Genomic DNA, 11,543 nt, shown 5'->3' with positions numbered 1-11,543 from the left:
GAGTACTTTCCCGTGGAATCGAATGGTTTTGAGGTACTGCATGAACCCTCTTGGCTTTTCAAACTCAAAATGGTGAAAAAAACTGTACCAAATACCCCTGAAGCACCAAATCATCCAGAATAGCTCCCAAACACAAAACACCCCTCCCAAATAGCAGTAAAACCATGAGGCTTTAGGTAATGAGGCTGGAGCAGAAGACAAAGCTTTTCCTGCCGTCAGGGCTTGTGCAGGGCTTCTCTTACTGGTGGCTCCGTTGGTGTTTGGTCAAGTGAGAGCTCTGGGTGAAGCTCTTCCCACACTCAGGACACTCATAGGGTCTCTCCCCGGTGTGGATGCGCCAGTGCCTGATGAGGTTGGAGTTGTGCTTGAAGCCTTTCCTGCAGTCAGGGCAGCGGAAAGGCCTCTCCACTGTGTGAATGCGCTCATGGAGGAGGAGACTGGATGAGGTCTGAAACCTCTTCCCACACGCGGGACACTCGTAGGGCCTCTCCCCTGTGTGGATCCTCTGGTGGATGATCAGGTGAGAGCTCTGGATGAAACTCATCCTTCATTCCCCACACTCATAGGGCCTCTCCCCAGTGTGGATCATCTGGTGGCGGATCAGGTGAGAGCTTTCCCTGAAGCTCTTTTCACATTCCAAGCACTTGTAGGTCTTCTCCCTGGTGTGGAGCTGCTCATGGGCTACCTGCTCATAGCTCTGGCTTGATCGCTGGCCAATTTCCTGGCACAGGGTGGGTCTCTGCTCCTCACAGCACCCTGGGCTTGGTTTGGAGCCTCTCCTCATGTGGGATCTCTGGGGCTTTTCCTCCCCATTGGACTCCTGCACCATGGAGCCATTCAAATTGGCCACTTCCATGAGGTCCTGCAGGGAGGATTTGTCCTCTGTGGTGTCCATTCCCAGCTCATTGCCTGGGGGAGGAAACACAAGGAGACGATTTAGGATTTTCTTCCATGCCAGAGGGAAGGGGAAGGAGATCCCCCCAATCCATTCTCAGCATGATGGTGTCAGCAGCAGGGTTGTCCTGCAGCTGGGGGTGATGCTGGGCTGGGAAATGGAGGAGAAGAGAGGGAGGAAGAAGCAGTGACTTCCTCCTCACCTGCCTGGCTGTCCTGGGGTATGTTCCTCGCAGCCTTCTCCTCCATCCAGCCAAGGTTTTGTTGCCCGAACCGAGGAAACACAAAACAACCGAAGTTATTTTATGCGGTGCTTTATTGAGGGCCCTGGGGACCTGAGGACTAATGTCCAAAGTCAGAGCCCCAAACCTGCTACAAATCACTGAGTATATATATGTTTTCTTTCCAAATTGCTTCATCTTAACGAATTTGATTTCTAGACACATCTACCTGATTTATGATTACATTGTGACTTTGTTTTTCGTTAACTGAACATTCTTTATCATCATTAATCTACTACACCCTATTAGATAAGTCACACACTCCACTTAGCAGATTACTTAAATAAACAAACTGTTCTATAGCTACATTCCTTAGACAAGTCTTTCTCCCCTCCTCAGTATGCTCTATTGATCCTTTTGATCGCTACTGGCAACTTCGCTACACAACAGTGTTTACACTCAGGCCTACTGATCCCTCCAAGCCTTAGCATGACTACTACTAAAGTTTTTATTCATGGTTTTGCAACAGTTTGATAATGGGAAATCCTGGTTAGAGGGAAAAAACAATGTGTGAGCACATTGGATTTGAAGGTCCCCCTGCTCGAGTCCCTTTCTAGAAGTCACCAGGCATCTGGTGTCCATAAAATCCTCCAAAACACCAAGATTAAAAAAACAAAAAAAACAAAAAAAAAAAACCTCAAAAAACAATCTCAGGAGTTCCCTTCTCTGGTCTTTCCACTTTGGAATTCTGGGGGTCCCTCCCATCCTGGCTGCTGGGGGTTCTGCATGTATTGGGTTTCCCACATCTAGATGGTCCCCACCCTCCCTGGGCTGTTGGGGGTCTTGGGAATCCCCAAAATTCTCCCTCTCCAGTTTCCCCATTTTGTGGTCATGCTGGTCCCTCTCCTCCAGGGTCCCCTCACTTAGGGATGCCTGAGCTTTTGGGGTTTCCATGGGTCGCTTCTCCCATAAGTACTTCCAAGCTTTTGAATTTTCCAGATGTCCTGGCATTACCCCCTTCTCTGGGTTCTCCAGTTTGGGGTCCTTAGGGTGACAGGGTTTCCTCCCTCCAGACTCCCCCTCCTCCAGACTGCCAGCAGTCCCTTGGTCCTGGTATTGCTCTCTCCACCCTCCCCACTCTGGGCATCCAGAGGTTCATCTCTTCTGGTTCTCCCAAGGGGTCCCACAGCCCCCTGGTTCTGGGCTGGAGGTGGTGGTGCCTGATTTGGGAAACCCAACCCTCACTGCAGGGGGGCTCCTTGCATCCCCTGCCCACTGCTGGGGCTGTGCCAGCAGCCACCACCAGGACACCCAGAAACACCTCCCAGGGACACCCCAACATCCCCCAAGGGGTGTTTGTGGTGCAGCTTGGAAGTCCTTCATACTCCAAACAACCCACCCAAAAGCACTGTGCTCATTTAAAAGTAAACTGGCAGGAGAAATGAACCCCACTCAACTGACCCAACAGACATTACAGGTCAGAGTTAGAATTCCTCGAAGACATTACAATAAATATGATACAGAGAAAACCATGTTTAACCCACAAAGATTGAGTACAACCTGGCTCCCTGTTGATCAGAGCAATGTTCGAGATCCTAGCAAGTGGTGGTCACAGTCCTGTTGAAGTTGTAGTCCTGTAGAAATTCTACTCCTCCTCTGGTCCCGTTTAGAAGTGGTGTCCCAAGGCCCCAGAGCCAGATTTTATATGCTCAGGTTCAGGTGGGAATGCTCAGTACCTCCCCCTGGGCAGGGAGTTTCACAATGGAATGATGTTATCCTGTGAGTCATGGGATATTTGGGGAGTCCTTGATGGTCTCAGTCGTTGTTGCTGCCCATTGTTCTGGTGCCATTGAGTCCACAATGGCCCATTAGCAGAGATGACCCCTCGGGATGGGTGGGACTGTGCTGGTGCTTCCCTGGAGGGAGTTATCTCAGCTGAGTCATTGGTGTGAAGAAAAGGAAACAATTTCCTGCCTCACAGGGTTTGCCCCTCCTTCCTTATCTCATTTACCACCCAGCTGGTAGCTTGGTGGGTTGGGGTCCCACTGGGCAGCTCTTGCAAACGACCTGTCATCAACAGCTCATCAGAAATGACCTAATGGGAGTAGGATGCCCAGTTTGGTTACACCCACAGAGTGCTAAACGGATGCCCTGCTCCTGTAACCAGGACAGGTTGGCAGTGAGATATTTGAAACAAATCTCAAAATCTTATTTAAAAGGGTGCTGAGGTCAGTAAGATGGATCCATGCCACCAGCAAATTTAGAAAGTAAATACTGACATCTCTTTTTCAAAAAATCAGTTACCTCTTATCCAAAGTTACAGAAGAATTTTCACTACACACATAGGTTTTGTCTTTATCTTTCACATTTTATCTAGGTTTTTCCTTTTCTTTTTTCTTTTCTTTTCTTATAAGACAAAAATTAATGTTCATTTCTTCTGGTTCCCATGTGGAGCAGCTCTCTTCCCACTGGCTGAGCTGCTCAGGCAGAGCCTGGCAGCTCCTGGCCCCTGCAGGACTGAGGCTTTCCCCTGTCGCTGTGCACAGAGTGATGGAGCAGCACTGCTGAACATGGGGGCACCCAGAGGAACCAGAAGAGCTGCCTTTGTCCACCTGAAGCTTCAAGGGCCAAACTCTGAGCAGACACGGCTGGAAGAGACTGGCAGGCTCCCTGTTTTCTGTGCTGCCCCACTTGTGAGGGGCTCAGCTTTGCATGAGGCACAGTGAGAACAAGGGGCAGTGTTGGAAAACGCAGTTTTCCAGCAAAACTTGTGTTAGTTGAGCAGGCCTGAACAAAGCCTCAGCATAGTCAGGCCTCAGTAAAAATCCCAGCAAGCTGTCGTGAGAAGCTAACACCTAGGAACCACAGCTGTGCTTCTGGGCTGTGAGAAGAATGTCATGAGAAAGAATAGGGAGTTAAGAGTGTTATGAGAAAGAATAAGGGAGTCACCAGGAAGATCCGTGAATATGTGAGAACAAACTGCGGATACGTGTGTAGCTATAATTAGAGACATCCGTAACAGTATATAAGTTTCTCGTTTGGTGAAATAAAATGGAGCTTGCTTTATGACTTATATTGTCGTGTGTGAGTTCTCTGTCGCCGTTCGTTAAATGGTGACCCTCCAACGTGATACCAACGAACACCATGGGCATTAGCAGCAGGACTTAGGATCCTGCTCCGATAACGAAAGAACGGGACAGTGGCGAGAACGGGAATTGAGCACCGGTTTGCAGTGATCGGAGACTAGTCTGAGCCGACCAAAAGGGGCTTTGCCTTCCCGTGGATTACACTCTGGAGAGCACTGCAGTGGTGACTGTCTGAAACGGGGCGACCGCGGAGGAGATACAGCGGCGCAGAGGAGCGACCGCGGAGGAGATACAGCGGCGCAGAGGAGCAACCGCGGATAAGGTGAAATCCAGCTGGACAAGAAGAAAAATGGACGTCAAGAAGAAAGTTTATTACACTGCTTTTTAGAAAAGCATGGACTACGTAAAGGCACTCTATCGCAGTTAGCTGGCCTGATTGTTGTAGGAAAAGCCTATGGATTTTTTACAAATCCTGCTACAGTATTCAAAGTAAAGGAGTGGCTAAATTATGGAGCTAGTTTACTTCTAGAGGGTGGTAAAACTGCAAAAAAGCTTGGCAAACCGTGGAGTAAAGTAATAGCCTGCTTGCAGGGAAGCTCCCTCCCAGCCCTGCAGCCAAGGGACCCCTCTGGCCCCAGGGCTTGGGGCACTGTCAGCACCTGCTGCTTCAGCCACTGCTTCTGCTGGCATTGAGAGCAACAAGCAGATTGTGGCTGATCCCGAGGGAGCAGCAACAGGGCCTGGAGCTGATCCCTGAGTCTGGGGCAGGGCTGGAAAAATGACCCCACAGCAGCAGCAGCAGCAGCAGCAGCAGCAGCAGCAGCAGCAGGAGGAAATGGAGGTGACTTTGAGCACAGCCCCTGCCACTCTTGCCTCCTGTTTGCAGTGGTGTCACAGCAGCCTGAGGCACCTGGGAGCCCTCAGTGCCAGCAGGGACTTGAGATGGCAGCCCTGGGCTCCTGGAGGTTGTGCAAGGAACGCAGCTGGGCACTCCCTGTCCATATGGAGCTTGCAGATGGAAAAGGCTGCTGTGCCCAGGCAGCTCCAAGGGCAGAGAAATGAGGCTCTCGAGCACTTGATCTGGGCCAGTTCCACAGTCCTGGGCAGCAGCCAGTGAGCAGAGGGAGAAGAGAGGGCACAGCAAGAGGGACAAAAGCAGTCAAGTGCAGAGACTGGAGAGAGCCACACCTGGCAGAAGGAACAGCTGCTTCCTTGCACTCTTGAAGAAAGCTCTTGGCTGTTTCAGAGCACTGAAAGGCGTGAAGGGCAGAGAGGAGGCAACACCAAACAATGCTCCTGTTTTCACACCCTCCCCTCTCAGTGTCCAGAAGGAATTGGATGAACTGTATTCTTCTCTCTGAGTCATCTCCTTCAGCATGAGCAGCTTAGCACCAGGAGCTAAAGGGCCTGAAGCCTTAGGCCTCAAGAGCTGACCAAGAGGGAACTTTCTGAGCAAACTAATGCTGCTCATATGGACCAGGCTGAATCCAGCAGATAAACTCCTGGAATTACAGAATTCTGTCTGTTGGAAGAGACCTCTGAGCTCATCAAGTCCAGCCGTTCACCCACCAGTGTCAGCCCAGCACTAAACCACATCCCTGAAGTGCCAAGGCCTGAACAAGAGGCCTGACTGAGGCCTGAACAACAGGCCCTGAGCCAAAGGTGACCTCTCCATCAACCTTCCAACCAAAGGTTATCTCTGTATCCACTCATCAACAAAATATGCATGATCATTAGCACTGTGATAGATGTATCTGTCACCGAATCCGCAGGAAAAAATACAAAACCCCTCCAACAACATTTTAATGTTAGAGAGTCAAGGCATTACTTTATTATCTGGCCAGGATGTTGTTCTGGCCAGGATGTACCACAGAAATTCTCTCATCCACACATAGCCCAGGTGTGCAGACAGAATCATTCCATGATACATAGCTTTTACTCGATTTCTCAGATATTTTATACAGTAAAAATACATAGGAAAGCATTGGGTCAGTGTTCATTGGTCTAAAGTTGAGCAAACCCAGAGTAATCAGATTCCCATCGGATCTGAACCTCTTTGCCTCTGATGCTAATTACATTCTTCATTCTTCAGTTTTTCTTATCAGTCCTTTTTCCGGGCCAGGATGTTTTAAGCTCTGCTGGAGGTGGCATCTGTGGTAGCTGTTTGTGATAGCCTCCATGTCCTGCTGATAACCACAATGTCCTGGAAGATGTTCTGTTAATAGTCTTTATCTTTTTGGTTATCTTCAGAGTCACTCCTAATCTGTTGATATGCTGAGTTCACCAGACCTCATCTGGTAGAACAATGCCCTGAGAGAAACTTAAAATTCCTTTTCCCAGGGTAAAGACAAACAAAGCTTCTGACTAAAGTTATACAAATTTTTTAACCTGATATATTTTCCAACAAGAGGAGTGCAGAAACAAGAGAAGATATTGTGGTGCTGTGCCTGAGAGGGCAGGGCAGGGACAGCCTGGCATTTAGGACAGTGTTCCCTGTCCCCAGCTGTGCACGGCACCTCCCACACACAAACAGTGCCCTCCTGCCCACAGCATTGCTCTGCTCAGCTCCCTCTCCTTCCCTCATCATCTCCCTGTGCTGCCCATGTTCCTCCTGAGAGGAGCCTTGTCCCTGTCAGTGCTCACAGAGCCCATCCCACCCTCTGTGCACTCGCCCAGCCCTACAGAAACCTGCCTGTCTGCAGGGCCCTGCCTGGGGGAGGCTCTGTGTGCAGGTGGGCAAGGGCAGCTGGCAAGAGCCCTGCTGGGCCCTGCAAAGGTGCTGCTGCTGCTGCTGTCCATGGGCTGAGCAGTGGCTGAAGGCCCTTGAGGAGGCTCCCAGCAGACACACTGAACACCCAAAGGTACAGAACAGGAGTTGTACTAAATGCTCAAACATTACTCCTTTTCTACTTCTCTCATTTCTCAACCTCCCCATCCTGCTCCAAGTAGGAAATTGAAGCAGTCTCAGGAAAGTTCCTTATCTTCACAGTAATCCCTGCCTCACCTTCTTTGGGACGTGTCCTCCAGAGCTGTCCCCAGGCTGACCTGGAGCTGGCAGCAGCCCTGACCCACACAGCACCTCTCAGCAGCAGCACCTGCCCTGCTCAGGGTCACTCCTTCCCCCCACAGCTTCTGGAAGAGCTTTCTCCAGCAGAAATTCTGGGTGTGACGGCCTTAGAGGCTCAGGGTGTTTCTCCTGCAGCTCCTTGTAGGTCTCCTCTTCCCGTGCTGGGTCTCCTGCACCACAGAACTCTGCCAGCTGCAGCTTTACAAACATCAGGTCAAGGTCTGGATGTTCCTGCGCAATTTGCTCGAGGTCCTTGGGGGCTGCATCCAATCCATTCTTCTTGTCTTCCCCCTTTGCATGGAGCCAGTGGATCTGCTGGCCCCTGGCCAGGGCCTGGCAGAGCAGGTGGAGCCTGGGTCCTGCTGCAGGAGCTGGGGGAGCTCCAGGACTCGCTCTGGCCGCTGGGGCAGCCACAACACAAGCCGTTGCCAGCCAGGAGCTGAGGGCTCCGTGTGGCTCTGCAGGACCTTGTCCCTGGGGCTCGTCTGGATCAGTGCGGGCAGCTGGGCTGCACTTGGCTCCGTTTGCGTCCCTGCTTCCCCTGGGACAGCAGCTGCCCAGCGCCCAGGGGACAGCAATGGCACCGGGGCAGTTTGGGGTGAGGTTCAGTGTCTGTGCCTGGCATAAATCCCAAATCCTTCCCGAAGGAGCAGAGAGTGCTGACAGAGCACAGGATGCTCTGCTGAGCACGGGATGGACCAAGGGTGATGTGAGACAAAGCTGGGATGGGAGTCAGAAATAACAGGAAGAGGACGAGCGGGCAGGAGAGGAGGAGGAGGGACAGAGGAGGAGGAAGAGCGGGTGGGGAGGAGGGATGGAGGAGGGGGAGCGGGAGGAAGAGGAGGGCCAGAGGAGCAGAAAGAGAAGCAGAAGAAGCAGTCACCATGTGCGTCCATCGCTCTTTCTGTCCGCAACCCTCGGCCCGAGAGCATCGCCCTTCTCGGGGCATCCCACAGGTGAGCGGCCAGGGGGAGCTCGGCCCAAATATCTTGGGCGGTGCCTGGGGTTCTTTTTGTGGGGGGGGAGTTTTGGACCTTGTAGGACACCAGATTCGAGACCCAGATAACTTTGGTTGATCCTGGGAGGGTTGGTTATTTTTAAGTACGTTGGGGGGGGGTGTGGGGAGGGGGCAGATGTTTGGATCTCGCAGGACTCCAACTGTGAGTCGCAAATGCTCCTTGGGGGGACATTGGAGAGTAATCTAGACGTGAGTTTTTCGGGCGTCCTGGTGGCGGCTGCAGGGAGAAATGGGATGGGATAGGATGGGATGGGATGGGATGTGGACTGGGGAGTGGGATGAAGTCTGGGGGAGGGGGAGAAGTGGAATGGGGCCAGGATGAGGCAGCCGAAAGTTCAGGGTGATGAAGCTCCCACTCCTTAGGGGCTTGAGGGGTATCCGGCAGCTGTGAGGGAGTTTTGGGGTACCCCTTGTGAAGGAGAATGTTTGTCCATTAAATCTAGAATGTGGATACGTAGGCACGGCTGCTTGGTGGCTGCTAGATATTACTTAACCTTTACACCTGCCTAAGAAAACATGCGATTGCTTAATATTGCTTAACCTTTAAGTTTGCTTAAGAAAACAGTCTTTTGCAGAAATCAGCAGAAGAGAAATCGCCACGCTGTTGAAATTTCGCTTAAACTCCCCGGCAACAGCAGGAGAGCATGCGCAGAGTACTACCGAAGCAGGAACTTAGACCACATAAAAGAAGACTACGAATCAAGAACCGCGCGGCAGTTGGTGGGACGGAGATCCCCGTGCCGCCCAGTGCTGAATTGCCTATGCTTTGCTTGCTGTAATTAATAAAATTTTACCCATTGGAACTAAGACCGATTGGCGTGGTCTCGAACCTCTATAACAGTTCTTGTGCCGTGACTCGGATAGAGAATCCAGAGATTACGTGAGGGTCTCGAGGAGGCGCCCCGCCGATACTGGCGGCCTCGGCTCCCTGCTTGTCACTCCTCTCTATCTGACGATCCGAAATTCAAAGCAAAAGGCAAGGACGAACCGGTCGACCCTGTAAATTTTGTGCACAAAAGTCCGGACGAAGACGCAGGACGCGTGAGTAACTGCCCGTTGCGCAGGGGTATCCGTTCGGTCGGGGTTGGCGATCCCGGAGTGCAACGAGTGGGGGATTTGTGTGTGAGTGAGAAGGGAACCGGCAGCCGGATTTCCCAAGCGAGTGCGGACCCTCAGTAGTGCGGTTCCCATTGCCCGCGAGGGCGTGGGCCACGAAACAGGGGAAGCGAGTGAGCCCCCGTGCGACTGAAGGCACTCTGGAAGATGGGACAGAGGAAAAGCAAGCCTCCTCAACCCATGAAACGCCCCCCAGTACCTAGGGACTCCCCACTAGGGTTTATGCTGGAAAACTGGAAGTATTATCCCAGGACAGGGGATAAGGACAAAGCAAAAATGATTTATTATTGTGTTAAAGTCTGGGGAGGGCAGAAAATTGACAAAGCAGTATGGTGGCCAAAGTTCGGCTCTAGTGAAGACTGGGTGCAACAGAAATTAAACATCTGGGTGAATTCTAAAACTTCTTTCAATCAAGAAGAAAGTGATTATGCAGCAGTCTGGGTGACTCACCCGGGGGAATCAGAGGTCCGAGTTTTCAAACTCTCAGAGGTAGATTCAGAGAAACAAAAACTAAAACACCGGAGGGAAGAAGAAATCCCTGTGGGACCCCCACCATATGCACTACCACCACCAGTAGCACCTCCCCTGCCACAACCTGAGATAGATCAGGATCAGGAAGCTTATGATCACGGACCCCTGACACGGGGAAGAGCTCGGCAACATAATTTATTATTTCCCTTAAGGGAAATGCCCATGGGAGGTCCCAATCTGCAAATGGGATTTATCTCTGTCCCCCTTAATTCAGGGGATGTAAGAGATTTCAAAAAGGAAATGGGCAATATATTGGAAGATCCATTAGGAGTAGCTGAAAAAGTAGATCAATTCCTGGGACCTAACATATACACCTGGGACGAATTGCAGTCCATTTTGAACATATTATTTACTGTTGAGGAAAAGAATATGATTAGGCGTGCAGGGATGCGTGTTTGGGATGCCCAGCATGCCCAGGGACCTTTAGCCGATGTCAAGTGGCCCTTGCAAAGGCCTCAGTGTGACCACCAAAATGAAAACCATAGGGTACATATGCAAGATTTGCGAACAATAATAATTCAGGGAATTAGGGAAGCAGTCCCACGGGGCCAGAACATTAACAAAGCATTTAATGAGAGACAGAAGAAAGAAGAAACCCCCACTGAGTGGTTAGAGAGACTGCGAAAAAAACTTGCAGTTATAGTCAGGATTAGATCCTGAGACACAACTGGGTCAGGCATTGTTGAAAACACAGTTTGTAGCAAAATCTTGGGAGGATATTAGAAAGAAGCTTGAAAAGATTGAGAATTGGCAAGATAGAGGATTAGATGAGCTGCTCCGGGAAGCCCAAAAGGTATATGTAAGGAGGGAAGAAGAGAGCCATAAGAGACAAGTGAGAATGATGGTAGCGGCGGTACGGGAAAGTAGGGAGTTAGATAAAAAAGAGAGGCGGATGCCCCGGGGTCTACCCCCAAGGAGCAGGATGGGGCAGGAGATCGGAGACCGAAGGGAGGAGAGAACTTGTTTTTACTGTGGGAAGAAGGGACATCTGAAGAAAGATTGTAGGCAGAGAATGCAAGATGAGAAGATGTTTAAGGAAGATTAGGGGGGTCAGGGGCTCTATTTCTTGGGAAATTTCATCAGGAGCCCTTGATAAAACTTTGGGTAGGTCCCCTTTCTGAAGAATTAGAATTTTTGGTTGATTCAGGGGCTGAAAGATCTACTATGCAAAAACTTCCTTCCGGGTGTAAATTATCTAAGGACACGGCGTCCATTATAGGTGCCAAAGGGGAACCATTTAAGGTGGGAATTGTTAAGGGGGTCATGATAGAAACCGACACAAAAATTGGGGTGGGAGACTTTTTGATAGTACCGGAAGCAGAATACAATCTCTTGGGGCGAGATTTAATTGTGGAATTAGGTATAACTTTAGAGGTAAAGAATAAAGAAATTCAGATTCAACTTTGTCCTCTTAGAATCGAGGATGAACAAAAGATTAATCCTGAAGTCTGGTATACTCCTGAAAGTGTAGGGCAATTAAGAATACCCCCTTTCACTGTGAACATAAAAAACCCGGAAATCCCGGTAAAGGTTAAACAATACCCCCTTTCACTAGAGGGCAGGAGGGGGTTGAAACCAGAAATAGAGAGATTGATTACCCAAGGGTTATT

The 11,543-nt window shown here is 50.4% G+C and overlaps 1 pseudogene; it reads right to left on the bottom strand.

The window, feature by feature from the left end:
* Nucleotides 1-238: 238 nt before the first annotated feature.
* LOC146420203 (uncharacterized) lies at nucleotides 239-1,143 on the bottom strand (annotated as a pseudogene).
* Nucleotides 1,144-11,543: the final 10,400 nt, after the last annotated feature.

Source organism: Lichenostomus cassidix, unplaced genomic scaffold (assembly GCF_008360975.1).
Source record: "Lichenostomus cassidix isolate B80296 unplaced genomic scaffold, HeHo_3.0 HiC_scaffold_44, whole genome shotgun sequence".
NCBI classification, from domain to species: Eukaryota; Metazoa; Chordata; class Aves; order Passeriformes; family Meliphagidae; genus Lichenostomus; species Lichenostomus cassidix.
Note: the sequence above shows the minus strand (reverse complement) of the source record. Positions and strands in the feature narration are given on the sequence as shown.